Consider the following 21243-nt stretch of genomic DNA (forward strand, 5'->3'; position numbering starts at 1 on the left):
AGAAGGAATAAAACTTAAGAGACACATTTTTGCTTGTTGGCATACTTGAAAAAGACTTGATTTAGAGCTCTTCCCAGCTGCATCACTGCAAAAGCAACGGCACACCAAAAAAAGCCTTTGGCCTGAATGGGGTCAGATTTTCACCAAGGCAAAGTCACACCACCTCCGTTGTCACGTCTGGTTTCCCGCTTGAGTTCATGAAACCTTTAATTCACTACATCGTGTTTACTTGATACAGACAGAAGCATTAATGGCAGGAAGAGAGAACTGTAACTCAAGAGAGAAATAAGAAACGAAGCAACGAGAACAGGGAAGTTTTCACGTGTACGTTATAAAGGTAAAAAAACCAGGAAAAGTACGTTCACAAAGCACACGCCATGCTTTCTGCAACTGTTCTTCACATCCAGCTCTTGTTTCTCCCTTCTTCAATGGCAGGGAAGACCGCTTTTCTTATCCGGTCCGTACAGCGCTTAGCACAACTGTCAAGGACCTCTAGGCTTTACTGAAATAGAGTGGACAAATAGGACAAGGGAACGCACACAGTTTAAACTCAACAATTCTCTAGCTAGACTATTTTCCCCGAAACAATCAGCCCGTTAAAGCAGCATGCATCTTTCACCTATTTGCTGTGTTTCACACAGCTTGCTTTATATACAGAAAAGACAGGGAGGGGGCGTTAAAATTAACCAAGTGTCATATCAGTCCACAAACTTGACAAAACAATACAATATACTGTTGTCCTATAAATCTAACCCAGGTTGGAAATTAGCCAGCGCTGCGCCATTTGAAATACAGTTTGCATATTGTCACATAGTTTACATACACGGGTAATAATATATATCAAAAGCAGATTTTCTTTTTTTTCACAAGGGGAAAATAAAATAAAGGAAAAAATAATTATAAAAACATAGCCAGATTTTAAATTAATCCAAATGCAAAGGATAATCCCCAGGCAGCCATAAATTTTGTGGTGTCCTCACTCAATTGAAAAGCCACTGCTGTATCTGTGGCTTGGGGGGCAGGGACAGGAGAGACGGGAGAGTTCTGTTGAGCACATAAACCACGATCCTTAGCGCACGCTTAACATCGCATAGTTTATTTGAGCAGATAATAGAGGCTGAGAACGGTTACTTTAGCCCCGTGGTACACAGCAGTTATATCTATTGTCAAGTGCTTTCCTCATCATCTTAGCCTTAGATCCTGCTGCCAGAAAACACCCCGCGCCAGGCAACGTCTGAGAAGACACAGATCCTCCGCGCCTCTCACCCACCCGCCGAAGGCTGGCCAAACTAAAGGACATCCCTACTGAAGCTGATACTCACCAGATGGCTGTTAATTTTAACGATAACAAAAGAAACTAGAACAAGCACGCGCCTTGCAATTCTGTTCAGTACGTAAGAAATTTTAAGTTTACAACTCCCCACTATTTACTAAAATAAGCCAGCAGAGCACCCTCCCCTCAATAAGAGGCAAAATACAATTCACAATCTGCCTGTCCTACGCATTAGTAACTCACACCTAGGTCAGTATCGCTCTGTTGGTCAATGCTGAGCCATCTTTTTGGTCAGCGGTGTCTTGTGTCCCTTCGGCTGGGTCACAGAAGCATATCTCCAGCTACTGAAGAGTCAACAGAAGTCTCCTGCACCCTGTGCGCACATTAGTTTACACACCACCCACAACAAGAGCTGACAGCTTCATTTTGCAGTTCAGTCTTCTGATTTTTTCCGTCCTTAAATTAAATTTTTACTCTTTTTTTTTTCCTGGATGCAATTTCCTTCAAAAAGCTTTATAACGAGATAAACTTCCCCAGACTCTAAGTCATGCTAAAGAAATCTCTGATCTGGGAAGTTCGAAAATATCAGGGGAGGACTTTTAAAGCTATTAAAAAAAAAAAAGCGTTTCGGACTTGAATGACAAAACGTAGGTTCAGATCCCTGTTTACACACTTGATCCTCATGGGAATTTCACCCTTTGGAAAATGGCAGACCTTACAAGAAATAGCCGCAGAGTTTCTTGATCGACCGCCGCCTCCTAAAATCTTGCCGAGTTTTTTTTGCAACTTTGCCTTTCTGCAAGTGAGATACAACTGAAGAACAATAGTTGAGGGAAATGAGCTTGTCTCAAATGTGCCGGCATTGCAAAATATTGAAGTACAGCTAGATAAAAAAAAATATCAGGCAGGTTCTGCAAATTATTATGTTTCCACGAGTTTATCAGAACGTGAGTTCGCCTATCCCAACGCGTGACTTACTGCTTTTACCTTTCAAGACACTAACTGCTAAGCAAATTCCCAAGTTACATGCCCGACTGCGTAAGGAAGATGAATTCTGAATCACCTCCACATCCCGACCACGGAGGACTCCTACCCTTCTCCCACAGGGAACAGAAACGGCGCCCCACGACTTATCTAAAAGTCAACGCTATTTGAATTTCAAGCCATAGATTACCACGCTGAAAAATGCGACCACAAGTAGCAGCACCGGCCAGGCAAAAAAAGAACATATTCAGCCTCATAGATATTCCTTCAGAGGATATATAGGTTCAATTGCTCAAAAAGCTGTTCACTGTAGACTTTTCATTCGGATCTAGTTAAAACGTTAACAACCCTTGAAAATTTAGTTTGTTTTTCCACTTCCTGTGTTATGCAACGTACTCGAGTTACACACGGCTGTTTTTTCAGCTGGATCACAACATGGTAGCATTTGCAGACCAGCCCTGATGTTTCATTAATGATCTCCATAACAAGAAGATCATTGTTTTCTTTTATGTAAATGCTGGCTAAGTTACAATCGCATTAAAATTTACTACATTCTTTTTGGCGGCCCGGTATCAGAGAGAAGGTCACGCTTCCTACCAGTGAGGACACTCCAACAAGTTGTAGGCTATTTTGGGCGAGTGCCTGGTGATTAAAAAAGCCACACAGTTAATGAAGTCTGCCAGCAAACGAGGAAATCTCCGTTGTTCACATCAAAACAAGAAGAGAACTTGGATGGTTAGGTGACATTCAAACTACTCTGTATCAAAAAAGAAAAAAAAAAAAAGGTTTTGTACAGCTGAAACTCTCCCCAGTAAAGAAGTACGATCTAATAGCTGACTCAGAATACAGTTTCAAATTCTAGCTTTGCTACAGACTTCAGAGCACGGCCAGGCCAATTCATGATTTCATTCCTCGTTTATCAACCCCAAACTAGAAACAGTATTTTTCTTCCTTTTTGTGAACGATTGATAAACCGTAAGCACTCTACTTAGGAATAACTAACTAGGAAGGGTACAAACCAGTACGAAGTAAAATAGCGTCCCAGGTCAAAGACCATAGCGCACACATCAACTGAAACTGTAATTCTCAGATTAACATTTTCAGCTGGCAGTAAGGTTTCAGTTCACAAATCGCTCAGCAAACATCGTTTCCCAAATCAAATCCTTTTAGCACAGTAATGAAATATTATCATATTAAGAAATAAAAAACAATAAAGAAAGAATAATCACGCTGTACATAGAGTCACACTTAGTTTCAGGTATAAGGTGGCAGGAAAATGCCGACTGTTCACGTAACACCAGAACACTATTCCAAGCAGAAAACAAGGTCTTCAGAACAAACGTTCTTTTACAGTGTTAGCACCAACTTTACTGAACAGAAAAACACGCACAAAAATACACCCAACATCCTCCACACATGCAGGCTCTGACCCATACTTAGAAAAGCAGCATTTATGCAAACTGGAGATGCGTTAAGAGAAAAACGAGATATCATGAATAAAATACCTGCAACAAACAAATAAGATCTTAATAAAAATAAACCACAGCATTACTAACAAATGCTTTCAATAAATATGCCATCTTTAACCTTGTAGTTGCCTTTTGCTAGTGTCCTGGGGCGGTAAGTCATGATACGAACACGCTGCCTCTCGCTCGCTGCAGGCGACGCCGCGCAATGGGCTCCTCATCCCTGTGGAAGGGGGGCGGCAGAGAAGCACTCCCGGAGGGCACATGGCACCTAAGTATCCAACTGCTTGTCAGCATGATTTTCTGACTTCTTCTCTCAGGAACACTTGTCGTGGGTCTCACTTGGCTTCTTTTGGAAATACCGAAGTGTTAGGTAAGTACAAATGTAGTAAGGAACTAAGTACCTCGGTATCTATGCTCCCACGTAACCACAAGGAGCCAGTCTCAAGCGCTCTTCTGAACGAACCTGACAATGCCAACTGCCTCTATTCATGCAGCTCTGAAAGCGCTAGAACGCGGTTTAAAAAAAAAGAACAGTACTTTAGCAGTTCAGCAAAATAGCTACAGCATGCAAGAAATAGTGACAGCTACCTTGCATCAAAGTTAAAAATACATTGTAAGGTGCATCACAGAGACCAGAACATAGTTTTCTAGGGACCTTGAACTCTGCATAATTACTTATGTTATAACAAACTCAGATGCAAAGGAAGCGTTAACTTTTCTCTACAGAAAAACATTCCTGCTTTTACCACTTGCAGTCACATTTTCCTAGGTCACGTCTTATCCTAGTAATCCACAGCAGTGAGAGTCTGAGCAGGGATCAAGATCTGGCAGGTGCCTCTGGAGGAAAGCTGCGAAAGCACTGTGAAAAATATTGGTTCGAGTTGTGAAATCAGCAGGGAATACACCACTCGTTCTGCACTTTTGTTCTTCTGCTTGGAAGGAAAAATAGATGAGTGCATCTTTCCAGATTTCTTGGAGAAAGATCTAAACACAGAGAAAGACAGCCAGGAAAGGAAGGGTCGAGAAGTTGACATGTGTAACAGCAGCAATAACCTGAAGGGAAAAGGCGGGGGGGGGGGGGGGGGGGGAACAAAAAAAAAAACTTAGAGGGAAACAGATTTTGTATCCTATACCTAATCTACTCCAAGGATCCTACTAATGTAAGAGAAAAAGGTTCAGCGGAATTCAGAACACAACAATAAAGTCTTCCAGGGAAACACTTCTGCAACAGCTGAAATTCCAGTTCCCTCTATTTCACATGCAAAACCATCTCAACTTCAGCCATCAAACGACGAGTTCCTTCTGCATCTCATTTACCCTACCCCTAGTCTCTAGGATATGCTCTCATAAATTTACATACAAAGCCTACCCACGGTTCTACCAACGCCTTTCCTGCAGCCTTTCTGCTCGTAGCCTACAGCTTAGAGTCCTTCACCATATACACACGAAGAGGTACTTTTACTAAGAGTAAGCACACCAAATCCAAAACGTCCCCCACAAATCGTGAATTGCTGCTCTTCTCCCTCCAGGAACAACCACGTAAACACTTGAGATCTCTTTGGTACCAGACAGCAAAAGCTGTTTCAATACAGTCTGCAATTTTCAGCAGGTAATGCAGTAACGACAGCAGATGGTGCAAGTCACCTGAGCTGCAAGAAGAAGAGTCATTCCGTTATTTTACATGTTTACTTCTACTAACCGCAGTGGAAACTGCGGAGTCAGAAGGATCTTGGTGGCAGACTGCATTAAACTTCATTAAGATGCATTGGAACACCACCGGCCTTTCACTTAAGATAATTTTATAAAGCCATTAAAACGGCTTTAGAGAGTCAAACTGATGAAACGTTACGTACGCTTTCACGTGAAGCAAAACCGCATGCAAAGCCACCTCAGAACCTGAGCTACGCAGGTGGAGACATTTCACGGGATACTTTTTTGGTAGGGCTGCGTACCTGTGCCTCTGAAACAAGAAGGCAAGGCAGGACAGACAGGAGAAAAGAAAACCTAAGCCAGTCAGGAAGTCAGAGCAAGAATCTCACATACCTAAAAAAAAAAATAAAAAAAATCTTTGATGGAAGGAGAGCATTTTATATTGACCACTGCCAAAAAATTCTTGGAACTGGACTAAAAGACTTTAGACTTTTTCTGTATTCAGAAAAACGGAGTTTTGTACCTTCCTTGTTTATATGTAAGATTTCACTGAAGATTTCCTTTACATTACCCTCAGTGTCCTCCCTTACTGGAAATTCCCTGCAAATCACTACATTTTTACTATTTCTGCTAGAGAAGAATAACATTCTTGTAGTCTGTTGCTAGAACATTCTTCTCACTAGATATTCTAGCCACAGCACTGCAACATCAGAGCAACAAGAACGATGCGAGGAAAAAATTCAGGCTCCGAAGAGATAAATTTGTCTTCAAAAAACAAATACGGCCAAACTGAAGTAAGAAAAAAAAAAAATTGCTGCTCAGTCACCAATGCCTACAGCACTTCAAAGCTCTGGAGAGACACTTAAAAAAGGAAAAATCGTCAAGCTGGAGGCGGGAAGGCAAAAAAAAAAATAAAAAAATCAAGAGTTGGAGATCTCACAAAAGGCAGTGAGGCATCATTTAGATTATTCCCAGAGGAAAAGGCCGGCCGGTGAGTTGCATGGAAAAACAAAGCACGGTTCATTCGCTTTTGTGCTTAGGTGATATGATGCACGCTAAAAAGACGCAATGTCTTCAGAATGCTCTCTGCCAACCTGAAGCTAAATGGAGCAAAGTTGGTAGCGTGCCCAGAAGAGATCACCTGCCTTTCACACACCACCAGCGAGACAGGAATTACCACTGGACAACCCCCACAACGCTGCATTGAACAGCCCTTCTCCCCAGGCCCTCCCAGACATGCAACTCTGTACATCGCTGCTTTGAATACAGGTTTATTTGTGGGTACGCCGATAGTATAAGCCCACTATTCAGCAGAATGAGTTAAGATTTTTTTTTCAAGGCTGAAAAAGGCCCCCCGTGACTGTGCTCCTTTCTCGAAGCATGCCCCATGCTTCAAAACCCTTCCGACCGGACACAGATGAGAGTCCTTACGGACCGATGGCGGCGTCAGCCAAAAATCATGAAGTATTTTAAGTCATGGACATTTATTACCAAAATCCCTGTTCTAAAAAGGAGATTGGTGCATCACCTGGGAAGAACTTGTGGGAGGGGCTGAATCTATAGCGTATTTTCACCAATGCTGCCAACTTGTCAAGCATCCAGAAATACCGGCCGCAAACCTGGTGACGAGGATGCAAATGGTCAGGTTGGTGCAGGCAACCTTTCGAGCGCGTGCTCATTTATACCTGCGTGAAATCTGCATTATGCTCCGACATGTGGCATGGCTCCGGTGAATTAGACTGGAGGTAGGCGCAGCCCCCCCCCGACAACACGGGAGCTGCCTTTTCTTTCCGGGTCACTTCACATGCAGGCGACTACGTCTGCATTTCTCAGCTCTGTGCGGCATTTCCACTTCTCTGCGGCTCTTCCTCATCAGTCATTTGTGGCCACAGAGGCCTTGCGGTGTTTGGCTGGGAAGATCTAAATTGCCAGTGCCACTGCAAGAGATTTCAGTGTAAGGAAACCCAGGATGCATTAGCAGCTTTCCTGTTTTCCCCTCCTTACATCTGTGCCTAGACCTCCATTCTGTTCTGTTGATGCATCCCTACAGAAGTTGGGCAAAACCAGACGTAACCAACTTGGTTCACAGAGGTCATAAGTTTCTGCAGCTCTTGTTCCAGCCAATGGAAGATGCAAGTGTTTAGAGCATCAGCAAATAGGGCAGTTAACTGCCTTATGCTTCAGTTCCCACATCCGTAAAATGGGAGTGATTATTCCTTTATTTCTAAAGCACCAGTATAATCTTAGATTAAAACTGCCAAAGAGTTCCCCTTTCCTATAGGCCGCGGTGGTCCGTCATTATACCAGTTCCTTTATCCAGTGTTACCGCCTGACGAGCTGCCCTTCTCTTTAATGAAACCACCAGAGCAACGAGCTGGAAGTCCTCACCGCTCTTTCTTCCTACTTGCCCATCTTCCCACGTAGCTATTTATGCCACCCCTATTTGGCTACCTCTTCCTTTCCCCTGAGCCGGGGACACCTGTTCTGCTGCAGCAGGAGAGAGGTAAGAAGGCAAAAAAGGAAACTGTCAAAGATGTTATTTTCAGGAGTAACAGGGATTTGAATACTATCTTACCCAGCTTGATAATTACAAGGAAACGGCAGCAGATCTAAATAACGACCGGGGTGGGAGGTGGCCCTGCCAACAAATATGATAGTCCTAGCAGGCTCCATTCAGCAGCTCTTTTGCTGTAAAAATATTATTGCATTGAAGTGAAATATTTTGGCCCTGCTCCATTAACAACCGAGGCAGGCTATTGTTGCTCTGGAAGGAAATTTTGTTCAACGTGATGGAAGCAGCCACTGCCTACCGGAGAGAAAATTCAGCAGAACTATCTCTTTGTTCTAATATTCCACACTGAGCCTTGATTTCTCCTCCCTGCTGTCAAAAAAAAGGAATACTCTGCAAAGAGGACCTTAGCGGCAGACAGTGGTTCACATATATGTTGCCTTGGTCTGGCATACTGCCTGCGAAAACAGTTAGACATTTTCTTACAGCCGTAAGACGTTCTGGCTTTACTCTGAGTCACACAAGTTCACCTAAAAGAAAGCACAGAGGGCAAGTCAGATCTAGTCCGAGTGCACACGTTTTATTGCGGGAATCTACTGGGCATCTTAGAAATCCTGACACTACAGCCTAAGAGTAGAAGACGAATAGAAATAATGGAAAAAAAACCCATCGATAATTAGGCTGTCAAGCAGAAAAACCTAAGGGAACCCATTTAGATGTTGAAATGCATTTTAGGTGCCCATGCGTCAGCCCTTTGGCAGCCCATATACTGACAAGCAAACATCAATAGCTTGCAGAAACAGAAGGCAGACAAGACTCAGGCAGATAGTGCGCTACCTGCCAGACTCTTCTACTTCCTGACCTGTCACTGACACCGTTACCTTATACAGCAACACCGGGCAGCAATTCAGTAGGGCTGTTATTCACCACTAACTTCGCAAAGGAAAAGAAATGAATGAGCTTCCCCAGGTTGCAGTAGGTCCAGATTGTCTCTCAAAGGGCTGCATCAATTACTGTCACTTATTTGTCAGCGGTACGCCATGATTAATTGGCGAGATCCGCATTTTTGCGTGCCTTACGTCATAGGCGGCTCCGCTCCCCCATCTGTTTTTATTGGTGTTATAGACCAAAATGTTCCACACCATGTACCTTGTCAAAGCTATATTAATGTCTCACAATGGACCCAAGCTAAAACAACTTAAAAACCCTACAGATTACCTAAATGTGCTGAAAATAAAGACGTAAAGAGAAGAGACTGAAAGATTTAGTGGAACTGAAAGTTGAGATGCAAAAAAGAGCAGACTTTAAGCTTCCTGCAGCAAAATGAGAACGTTATGTTGGCAGAATAAGGGAATTTGTTGTCAGTACTAAAAACATGGAAAAGTTTTTATCGCTAATTCAGATTAAGTAGCACTTTACAAACATCCCCCCAAGAAATTTACAAAGTAAATTTTTACTTAGTAAGAACTATGTCAAAATCAGCCTTAAATTTCAGTTCCTTACACCCTTATGTTCCTATTTAGGACGGTGTTTGAATGCCTCTTCCTTATTTTCTAAACCACATTTATGTCCCATGGACTTTCACAGAAGTCCAACGTGCCTTTAAATGTTTCCTTTGAGTCCTACTGAACACATACACACATGTATGCGCTTGGCAGTGAGTAAAAAAACCCATACATATGCTTAAGAGCAGCACAGACGGACAACATACGACAACACACAAACTTAAGTTATAGCTATAGTAAAGGCTTAATTATCAAAACACCATTTAACATTTATGTGGTCATTTTCATGTGCAGAAACAAATATGCCTTGAAAAAAACATAGTAATTAAACGTTGTTTCCATTCTAGCCTCAACGGTCATCAGGACTTCTTATACATCTTGTGATACCTGTCGTCTTTCTGAGAGCTTTTACTCAGAAATTGGGCCATTTTGAGATTCCAACTTTAGTTCTTTTAAAATACGCTTCTGGAGAAAAGGTAAAATATCTGAAACCTTCACGTTCAGCCTCCAGAACCCATCCATTTCTAGAATCCACCTCCTTAGAGCCACAAGAGCCAATTCAGAAGATGCTACGAGGGACGGTATTGCACTTACATGGAAATTATGCTTTCCCTTCCCTTCCTTCCTGCCTTTCTGATCATCTGAAGCACTCAGCAAATATTTGCACTACTGTCATCTTCTGGCTTTTTGGCGGCGTTTGCTTCCATGTTCAGAATCATGAAAACAGTACAGTGGGCAATTAGAAGTCTCGATTATTGGACCATCCATTAGTAACTCCGCAAGGATGGCACTTGTCCATAGTACAATGGGAAACAGCAGCTGGCAAGACCCCCTAAATTTCCATGTTTTCACTCTCAATATATACAAAAAGCAAATGCATTTTTTTTTCTTCATTCAAAGGAACTACATTTTAATACACATTGTTGCTTACCCTTTAGCTAGCAGAAGTGATTTGACATTCCAGGCCAAACGTTAAAACACCTGTATATCCTTCCTTTGGTTTCCCCACCGCTCTGGAACATTCTCTCCTATCTTGAATCAGAGCCCTTTTGAGTGAGCTAGAAGATCAAATACTCCTCTTCTCCTGAAAAGTCTTATTTTCTATTCCTGTGACAAGGAAATAACGCAGGGGGAGAAGGGAAAATGAGATGACCTTTTAGGAAACTGAATATTCCACATCAGGCATTCCCCCAACGATGTTGTCAGGTATTTGAAGTTTCCCACTGGGAGAGCCACTGCTCCATTATGAGCTGGGATAAACGAACTCCTCCCCGTAACAACTCTTCCCTTAACACGCCAGTGCTTTTGTAGAAGCAGAGCCTTCTGATAACCTTCACCTCGTAATTCTGGTGCGAAACAGAGAACAAGCCACGCCTGCAGAGAGGTTACCACAATATCGATGCTGTTAGAACGCTCTGACGGTTACTCATCCCATGCCGTTGTGCAGAACAGAACAAAGCCTGGCTCAGAGAGATCTGTCCTTTACCCGGGGGGGGTTACCGGTCCCAGAAGGCAGCTCCCCACCGCTGCGGAGGTTGGCCGCGTCCCCCGGGTGCCATCAGCACACCTTGGACGGTGTGAGCCTGGGCCCAACGGGTGGCACATGCCGCTGACCCGACACGCAAACCGCACCGCCTCCGTGGTCACCCGCTCACCCCCCGCGACACCTTAGCGACATCTCTGCTATGACTTTTTTTTGCCCGAATTTTCATGGCTTGTACCAGAAATACGTTGCAGTTTTCCAGCGGACCAGTTTGCGCGCAGCCAGAGGAGAGCAGGACTCCAATAAAATAGCGCAATCGATGCAAGCTCTTGCCAGAGACGGTTTTCCGGTACCACTGGCTGCTGGGCCAGTTGAGCTGCTGACAGCAATAGCAGCAGGAAACTGAAGAAAAAAAAAAAAGGCAGGCTCAGACCAGGCTTTTGTCTTTACCTCCATTTTGCTATTAACCCCTTGAGACTGCTCGTCCAGACTGCTCCTCCAGAAGGCTCCCTGGTGCTAGAATACCTCCTCCTTCTAGGAAACCAGCAGCCCAGTTCAAATTTCTATCCAAGAATTCCCAACTTTGTCCCCCTGCTATTTTTTTTTCCTCCTTTCTTGTCCTTGGACTGTCATATCTCACAAGATATAAGCCAAGAGGCTAAATTATTTTGTGTTGACCATTATATCGCTGCAACGATACTGTCTGATAGGTCACTTCCTATTAGCCGAGTTTGTCTGTCCCCACCTGCACACTACGAACATAACACGCACCTTTCTCTTAGTTCTGTAGCAAAACTCAAAACTGCATTGGCTTAAAAACCAGAAACGCCATGAAAGTGACAGATAATTTGAATGACTCGGAAAACCACAGAATGTATACATCTTTTTTTTTTTAATATCTGGTCCCGGATTTCCATTTTTATGGAGTATTTACTCTATTCTACCTTGCAGGTTTACATATGCTAATCCTCCTGGATGTATTCAGCGCAGGGAGTGATCCCTGGCCTCCAGCTTTGAAGCCATTTACTACTACTGCACACACAGCAATATTTTAGACAGAAATTGCAGGTAGCATTGGCAGAGTGTTATGCCGTAGAAGGCTCCGATCCGTTCACCTTAAGACCTCAGAAAAAGTTCTCAAAGCTTTGAATAAATCCATGGTATTTCCTATGCCTTGTCATTATCTTTCAATTCCTTGTTTCCCGAGAAAGTCCAATTTGAAGAGCAGTTGTGCGACAGCGGGAGGATGAGAAACAAGAACAACTTGTAAGAGATCTGGCAGCTATGCTGGTTTGACAAACACGGTTTAAAAACAGAACAAAAGAACTTCCCAAACCAGAGGGTAGACAGAACGATTCTTTTAGTCAAACAACGCGCTCAGAAGAAATGCGGATCCTAGAACATGCACTCCCGTGTTAGATTTTTTTTTTTCTAGATAATTACTCCTAGATCATTACAAAGACCTGTAGTCTTAAAACCTGGATAGTAATATAAATCTACACACTACTTAATACATTTAAAATCCACAAGAGGGCAGAAGCATAGGTAAACTGATGAACATAAGAGGCACACACGGACACTAGACAAAAAGAAGCCCAAGACCCTACTGTTCTGCAGTACATGGGGGTGGAGGGGTGTTGGGTTTTTTATTTTGGAGTGGTTTTTTTTAATAGGACCATTTGACCATTTACTAGGGGAAATTAAATTCACAATTGCCTTTAGAGTTCTGATTGCATTTACTTAAACATATAACCTTGTCGTATGGTGACAATATGAATCCTATCAACCAGGTTCAGACAATTCCTCGTTTGTACTGAAACTGGCCTGCTTTGGTTCCGCAGATAATCAAAACGACCACAATTTAGTCATTCGTATTTGTTCACTGATTTCAGCTGGAAAGTCGTGAATCCCTGCCAATGATATAGTAACTTCCGAAAACACCCAGAGGAAGCCTGAATCCTCAGCTTGGCAGCAACATGATCAGTTTGCACAACAGCTAGCCCAACTCCAATAGAGCTGCAAATAGAGAGTTTGGCTTCTCACATACAGTATCTCATGCTGCTTGCTGACAGGACAACATTGTCACAAGTTGGAAGTCTACAACCAATTTTCAAAAGACATTGAAGTATTCGGGGCTACAGCCATAAACAGATTTACTCCCAGACGTTCTTTCGCCCAGCAGAATCTACAGGCCCAAAACAGACGCCAAGATCCATCTCATAAAACACGTGGAAAGTATACGAAAACAAAGTGCAAGAGGGAAGCTGTCTCATGTAATCAGTACAAAGTCAGAAGAACGATTGGGCGCTTCATTTCCAAGCAGGTAAGCAACTACCTGATTAGGGATTCTCTGCCCTAAATCCTGTTCTCCGTGGTGCTCAGGTAAGGACACAATTAGATATCAGAGAAACCTGCCCGCTGCAGCCTCTCTACTACTGTTATAATCATCTAGAAGCCGAAAAACACGCTTTCAGTTTTCACTCTTCTCCATTAGAGTAAGGACTCCAACGTAGCTATTTTGGGAATCCCAGCCACAGGGTCGATGTAACTTAGATGTGTAACTCACACTTTGGAGAAGTCTGTTCATACACACGGATGCCTCTGTTGGTCTGTGGACATGGAAATAAACGTCTGAAACACACATCCTGCGTTTCATTAACAGATTGTTCAATGAACCTCATCAACGAAAGGCCTTCATCAGCGTTTCCTCACAGACACAAGACTGTTCTCAGCCTAAGACGCGGAGCAGGTTTTCATCCTTTCTGATATAAAGGTGGACTCGATTTGTCTTGTTCGATCATCATGTGAAACTTGAGTCCTATTCATAACATCCCCTTCCTACCTTTTTGATCTGCGTATGTGCATGCATACATACATACAGACGTAAACTTTTAAACTTAAGTATATTGCTTGTGCCTATTGTAACCAGTCGACTTCACAACCATCCACTCGCGTACCTATTGACTCCAGCGAATTATTTTTCTTACACCAGAATAAACCAACTTCCCAAGGCACAATTAAGGAAGCACGAGAGGAGAACAACAAAACATTTTCTGTTTTCTCAGACTACACGTTGCTAAAATCCGCAGCAGCTGTGGATTCACCTAAGTCTGCAATGGCATACGGACTGAAGGATTCCTCTGCAATCTATTTTGCTTGGTTTCTAGAAAATGTTGTTCTTTCTGTCTGGGTCTTCTCAAAACACGTCGGGAGGGATACCGAGCGGAAAAGGAGATGGTAAAAACAGTCATTTTATCCAGCCAGGATCTGCTTGTAGAAAAAGCAAAGGCAAATGCCACAGCCATTTTGAGCACACAGCAAATATGGAGCTCTAAGTTCTTTCAGGGTGTTTTCATAAGTTGTTTTTGTCTTTCTGAAAATATCTTTTGAAGCAAAACATTTAAGTATTTATCCTCTATTGATAAAGAGAGGAACTATGGCTAAAATGAACAACCACCTTGCAGACACGACAGTAGCCCGTAACCTGAGCAGACCTTGCTGGACTCTAATTTAGGAAAGAGCCCGATTAACCATAGGAAACTTGCAGTTATGGAACCGACTACTGACTGGGCTTTTATATTCACAAGGGAAGCTGCCAGCAATTACGAAAGAAGTCTGCTAGCAAACATGTCATAACTTGATCAAGTGACCAGTACTATATGCTCAGGGCTAACAATTTACAATCACGACTACAGACTCCACAATCGGACTATTCATTTCCTACTTCTGGAAAAATCTTGCCTGGTAACATTTAACTGGAAACTAGTTGCTTTACTGGCTAGGAGCCGTATTTCTGCTTACTTACGGCATTTTAATATCGATGAAGGGGACATGGTTGAATGCGAAAATACCATCTTCTACTGTTAGTCTTTTATAAAGAAATTGAGTCGTGAGCTCATCCAAAAAGGTAAAGATATACCAATATATATAATGAAGTTTTTATACTAATACAATTCGGAAAACAGACCCTTGTTCACTGCAAGCAATCACATAGCTGGTAGGTACTGGACTGAAATTTAAGTACGATGACTCTTTGTCATACTTGTCAATTTAAAAAAAATTAAAAAAAAATTAGACAACCTCAGCCGAAAGAGTAGATCACCGAAATACACAGCAGAAAGGTACGATTCCGGTACAAAGCAAATGCACTGATTTATACCATGGAAAAACAACACTTTTTTTTTTATCTTCCTTCTGACAGGCCGTTAATTCTTTAAGTTTAAAAAGAAATCATTAAACTTGCGTATCAGTCACAGTAGTTTTTCCCATCTGACCGAGAACAGCAAACTCTTAACGAACAGGCAGCCCCTTTGCCATCTCTCCAGTGACTAGCTGAGTGACGCTCAGCGTTGCGGTGGCAGAGCAGACCTGCTTTCTACAGGCTGATTCTTAGAATCAGGGAAACAAAAATCAAGTCCAAATCACTAACTTCATAGCTTTCTCCACTCCAATTCGCATTTGAATTCCGAGGCCACGTTCAAACCTTACTTAACTTACTGTAATTGCCAAGCTGATGAAACGTACCAAAGCAAGGAGAAGAAATCGCTGCTTCCAGCCACCCTTGCTGCACGGTAAAGGAGTGGGCAGAAGAATGGATAGCAGCTTTATTATGCAGGTCAACACAGCTGGCCTCATTCATAGCTCTAGTGGAGGCCTTGCTGATCTTAGGGTCTTTTTCTATACGGAAGAGCGCTCGAAGAACCCTGTCATCCCACACAAACATTCCAGTATAGGAAGAGATTTAACAGAAGGCGTTCTTACGCGACGCAAGGCTGCCCAAATCGCAAGAGAGAATACGAAAGCTCAGGCCTTGGCACCCTTTGCCCAGAATAACTGAGTAATTCAACAACCTTTTCTTTCTGGAAAAGCAAAACAGTAGAAAAGATCCTCTAGGTAAGCTGTTAGTGTCATCTGGCAAGATTTAGTTATCATAAACTAAACTCTGTGCTTAAAACCAGGAAGGAAAGGCAGTACATAGCCCTGGTTAGAAATAGCACGCTGCAATAAACAAACACAAAAAAAAGTGTATCTTGTCTTTTTGTAAAGATGACCATAGTTTTAATTTAATAATTCAACCTCCTCTTGCATTTTCTAGATTGAATTTGATTAAATACATATTTTCAACCTTAGTTCTACTATTCTAAGTTTCTAATAATTTAGAAGAAGAAAATAAAGCAAAAGTGAGATCTGTAATCACTTTTTTTTTCTTCTGTGCCGAAAGGGCTTTTATTATTTCATCTCAGCAGATTCAACCCCCAGCCTACCTACTATGAAACTGAAGAAACTGCGTACAGATGTAGAAGGTAACCTAGAGAAGAATTCTTCTGAGTTTTACCATGGTATAAATAACCTGTTAACTAAGTCAGCACGTACGAGACAAATGGACTTCCACGTTACAGCATTTAGAAAAATGACGACGTTTTGTGAAATAATTTTGGTGCTTCTTGACTGGCCGAGAGGATTTGTGATCCACCTTGAATTTGGCAGATAAAGTTTGTGAAAGAATGTTTTAGAACGACTATTTTAAAGGGTGAGGCATGGCACAGAAAGCGACCGCGCTATTAGTACCAAAGAGTTAACCCTGGATGATGCCGCGGCGAAGGTCTCTAATCCAGCAGCAACGTTACCTGTTGTAGCACTTCCTCCCAGTTTTGTTTGAACAGCTGTTAAACTGAACTTGGGGATTTAAGGGCTTACAACCTTTTCCTTGTAGAAGGATAACCAAAAAAAAAAAAAAGAAAAACAAACCAACAAACCCACCCAAAACCCAATAAGCCCCAAACCCAAAGTAACTTTTATTCGTGGTTCCTTTTTGCTGAATGCCTTTCTCCAAGAAAAAGAGAAATGAAAACAACCTCTCTTCGATCGTCGCTCAGCAAACAACGGGGTTGCTTTGCCATGCAACAAACAGAACGAGAAAGTCGTGAACCAGTTGTTCACAGTTTACTGCTTGCCAGATCTACCCGATACTAGCTGCCGTACAAACACGCCGAGAGACACTTTCATTACTTCAAGGATTTTATAGCTAAAGGGTATGAACGCAGGACCGATGACGGTTGAAGTATAGCTGTGTAAGTTAACTGTACCACTCAACAGCTGAAACTCCAAAGCTAACCACGTATTTTCTCCTGATGCAAGACGGGTACGTCTCAGGGGAAATTAATCTTACACAGAACCAACATGATGTAATTAATAAAAGGTTATAATTTTGTCTGATTTATTTGTTTTGTTGTTTGTTGGTTTGGTTGGTTTTCATTTTTGGCTTGTGGGGGTTTTTTTGTTGTTGTTTTTTTGTTTGTGTTTTTTTTTTTCTTTACACAAAAGAAATATTGAATTAAAGCTGGGACATTTTCTGGTTATTTGTAGCCACATTAAATTCACAGTCCTCAATGTCCCCATCGGGTCCTACTACCCTGTCAGTAATTATCAAGCAATGCTCCCATTATTAGTATTCCATTCCGTACAGTAACTAAGCAAAGGCAAGCGGCTATATAAGCAGAAGTGAGATATATTGTCTTTAAGATCTCAGGGCTAATCAGGAAGAAAGCAGTGACGAGACAGAACGAGGAGAACAGAAATACAGTAGTTTTTCCAAGCGGCAACAGTCAAGAAGCAAATCCTGGAATATAATACCCGCATGCTTCGGAGTTCCTCAGGCACCTTCTATCCTAGGCCTCATGCTTGTTCCAGAAAGCGAACAGGTCTCAGAAGCCATAGCTCTAGTTAAAGTGTCTTCTCAGCTGAGTGTAATGTGTTCTATTTTTAAAGATAAAGATTTCAATTCTCTTCTCACTTGCACTCAAATCACTCTATTGGCCCAAAGACCAACCATTTCCCATCCAGGCTTGTATTTGGACAGAACTGAGTTTCCTGCTTACAAGGACACCCTGTCAAGAAAATCCTTTGCATTCAATCAAATTCCAAGTTACTTAAATTCCACTGATTGCCAGGAGCACACAGACAAACAGGCTTCAGAGCTCTACAAAACTGTGATCTCACCTTTTCAGGCTAGATGTCTTTTATATATCTGCCCTATATAACAGTTGATGTGTACGTGTATGTCTGAAACACTTGTGAGATAACACTGTTTCAAAAACCCAGGTGCCAATTCTTACTACTTTTCTCTTTATTAAAGAGCAATGCCTAACTCCAGGTTCTCTTTGGGATAGTTGCTGGAAGGGCCTCACTGTCTTACAGACTAATACCAGGATGTTTGGTTTTCTTCCTTTGAAAAAAACCCATCTGAGATTTCAGTGGATGTAACAGAAAGATGGTAGGCATCTAAGTCTAAATATATACATATATATCTCTATCTCTATTTTCTTGCCGACCTCAGATGGAGTCCACAGAGACAAAAGGACCATCAAAAGTCTTCTCCACTTGTGAACGGGCCGTTTTTCCCCCCTGGTTTCTTTCGTCACTGGAGGGTGATGACAGTTTTGTGTCACGCTCAGCCTCTGATCACATTCCTGTTATAACACGAAAGGTAGCCGAGGTCAGCAAACTCAAAGACACATGCTACTTGAACGTGCACCTGTTGGATTGGGTCCAGAGGAGGGCCACAACAACGATCAGAGGGATGGAACGCTTCTCCTATGAAGACAGGCTAGGAGAGTCGGGGTCGTTCAGCCTGGAGAAGAGAAGGCTCCAAGGCGACCACGCAGCGGCCTTCCAGTACGTAAAGGGGCATCACAAAGAAGATGGAGACAGACTATTCGGCAGGGCCTGTTGCAATAGGACAAGGGGTAATGGTCTTAAACAAAAAGAGGGTAGATTTAGACTAGATAGAAGGAAGAATTTTTTTTACGGTGAGGGTGGTGAGACACTGGCCCAGGTTGCCCGGAGACGTGGTAGATGCCCCATCCCCGGAAACATTCCAGGTCAGGTTGGACACGGCTGTGAGCAACCTGAGGGGGGTTGGACTTAGGTGGCCTTTAAAGGTCCCTTCCAACCCAAACTACTCTATGTTCTAGAACCAACAGGGCTCAGTGAAAGTGACACAGCGTGGCAGGAAATGCTTCGCAAACACTGAGCTTGCCAACTTACTGCCTTGCCCTTCTTCACAGGAAATTCTGGATTCAGTACCAGCTCACAAGGGAACAGGGATGGGAGATAAAATAGACTAAAAAAAATAGACAATAACTATTAAATACAATTAAGACTGGCAGTCCCAGGTTGAAATGTTCAACAAATAATTTTCCAGGTCAAGGAAACTGTTCATCTGTGACAACTTTTACAGCTGTTACTGTGCGTCCTTAAACTACTCCATCTCCTTGGTGTGCCACAGGACATCCAAGAGACAAAAAGAAGCTGTCAGAATTCAAAGGTGTTCAAGAATACAGCTTTACAGCTGTAACTGCTATCGTCTTCTGAGCTAGCACTAGCCTAACAAACCAAATAGGCAGATTTCAAATCTCACTGCGAAGGGAATCCCTATACTTTTGTGCAACGAGTATTTGTGTAACTGAACTTAAAAGGTTTTATTATAACCTGGTAGTACACTCCAAACAGCACACTGAGCTCCTCCACCTCTAAAAATTGTGCTTTAGAAGGATTATTAGGCTATGTCTTTTAAACTGAAAAATTAAAATAAACTATAGTTAGAGTTCTTTGAAGAATCATGGTATTGGTACATATTAACAGAAATGCAGAGCATTAAACATGGCAATTTAAAACACAGAACAGAAACATATTATTTTCACAACATCACAAATTAACTCGCAGAACATGCAAATTGCTTTGACTACACTACGTCTGTACCTTCAAACGTAACAACATAAAAAGTCAGGAACACACGCTCGCTCACATCACTTCCTCCTTTGTCCAACTTCTAACTTGCTAGCGGAAACTAAAGGATGCATCAAGTCCTTCACAATCATATAATACGAAACAGAATTATAAATACCCTTTGCACGTGCTAGTGCTATCCTACTGATGATTTGTCTCAGCTTTTGGCTGTAAACCTGATACAAACAGCAAGCAAAAGCAACAGGTGAGTTTGCGGCTGTTCCTCAAATCAGAGATGGAGTTCTCTCCCAGAGGGGTTAACGGTAATGGAAAAATAAAGAGAAGAAATTGAATGTTACGATCTGCAGAAAATTATACGGCAGGTGGGGGCGGTAGAGAAATAACAGCCTTCTAAAATTTCAGTGACTACACGTTATTTCAGGAATATCTCCAACTTTTCACGTTACTCTGCATGGCACAACTTACCATGGAAAACTCAGTATTTTAACGAACGATGAATTTTGCCAGTTTGTCATAGCAGACGGTAGAACAAAACAAACATACTAACACACACACACACAAAATAACAATTACCTTTAAACCAACAGGCTTCAATTTCTCATTTCGCAAAGTCAGCTGAAGGGAATGCTCTCCATCTTTTCCAGAGGCAATACCAAATGGGAGACTGTCAATGGAAATTTTAACTCAAAGGAGAAAGGCTTGTTGGTTTAGTTTTTCCTCTTTGTTTTTGGCGTTGTTTGTTGTATTTATTTTTTAAGAAAGCTATGACCAAACAGAAATATCACATAACGGTAAGTCTGCATTGCATATAAACTCAATCGTACAGTTCACCACCGTGAATTCAGTAATCCGAATCGTATTACCTCCAACCGCCAGCAATTCCAGCACCTCATGGAAAGAGCAGAGAGGTTCTTGCCAGGGCAACACGTGCAGCTGCCAAGCCAGCTGCTGGCTCTGTAGGAGCTCCGGCAGATCTGCGGTCACCTTAGCTCCACCAGGAAAGTTCCTGACAGAGAGGGTGGAAGAGTCCATCACCTGGAGCTGGGCTTCAACCTCCTGCAACTACTTCCTGCAATTCCCATGAAGGTGTTTCACGTGCACATTGATCCCGTCTATTCCTTCTTCTGTTGAAGCCATTAACAAGATCAAAGCTTCAGTCAGTTAATTGCTGCTATTGGTTACGTACAGCATGACTGATCTTAATAAGCATATTTTAATTTATCCAGCAATAATTAAAACCAAAAAAAGTACATTCTCCTCTTCCTGTACTGACTTTCTGCAACTAGCTATTTTTCTCAAATACAGTTATTAATTCTAAACATATAACACAACTCCGCAAAGATCTCAAAAATCCTATGCAAAATATGTAATACATATTATCCCTTTTTATTTCCGAAAAAGGATTGTCTTCTTTGTGCCTTAATAGCATTGTCCCTTAAGAACTGCTTAGAAAATCTTCACTTGTGAACGACTGATTGATTTTGCTGCCTGAACACCTAAATTATATTCATTTTTATTTTAACCGTAGCAATAAGTCAAAGTTCTCTGAAACAAGAAATATGCTAGGCTGATAAACTCTCTGACAAAGGCTCTCCAAATAAAGAGAGGAAGTATTCTTCACT

At 42.1% G+C, this 21243-nt stretch overlaps 1 protein-coding gene across 2 annotated transcripts in view; it reads right to left on the reverse strand.

The window, feature by feature from the left end:
* The window catches only part of PRDM5 (PR/SET domain 5), a 111062-nt gene that overhangs the window by 2555 nt on the left and 87264 nt on the right, over positions 1-21243 (reverse strand). For both annotated transcript variants that reach the window (XR_008466747.1, XR_008466746.1), the window contains 4 exons: positions 20485-20745; positions 19779-20383; positions 18205-18342; positions 360-497 (listed from right to left, as the gene is read on the reverse strand). The gene's annotated coding sequence lies outside the window, so the exon portion shown is untranslated. The remainder of the gene's footprint in view (positions 1-359; positions 498-18204; positions 18343-19778; positions 20384-20484; positions 20746-21243) is intronic.

Source organism: Rissa tridactyla, chromosome 5, assembly GCF_028500815.1.
Source record: "Rissa tridactyla isolate bRisTri1 chromosome 5, bRisTri1.patW.cur.20221130, whole genome shotgun sequence".
NCBI lineage: Eukaryota > Metazoa > Chordata > Aves > Charadriiformes > Laridae > Rissa > Rissa tridactyla.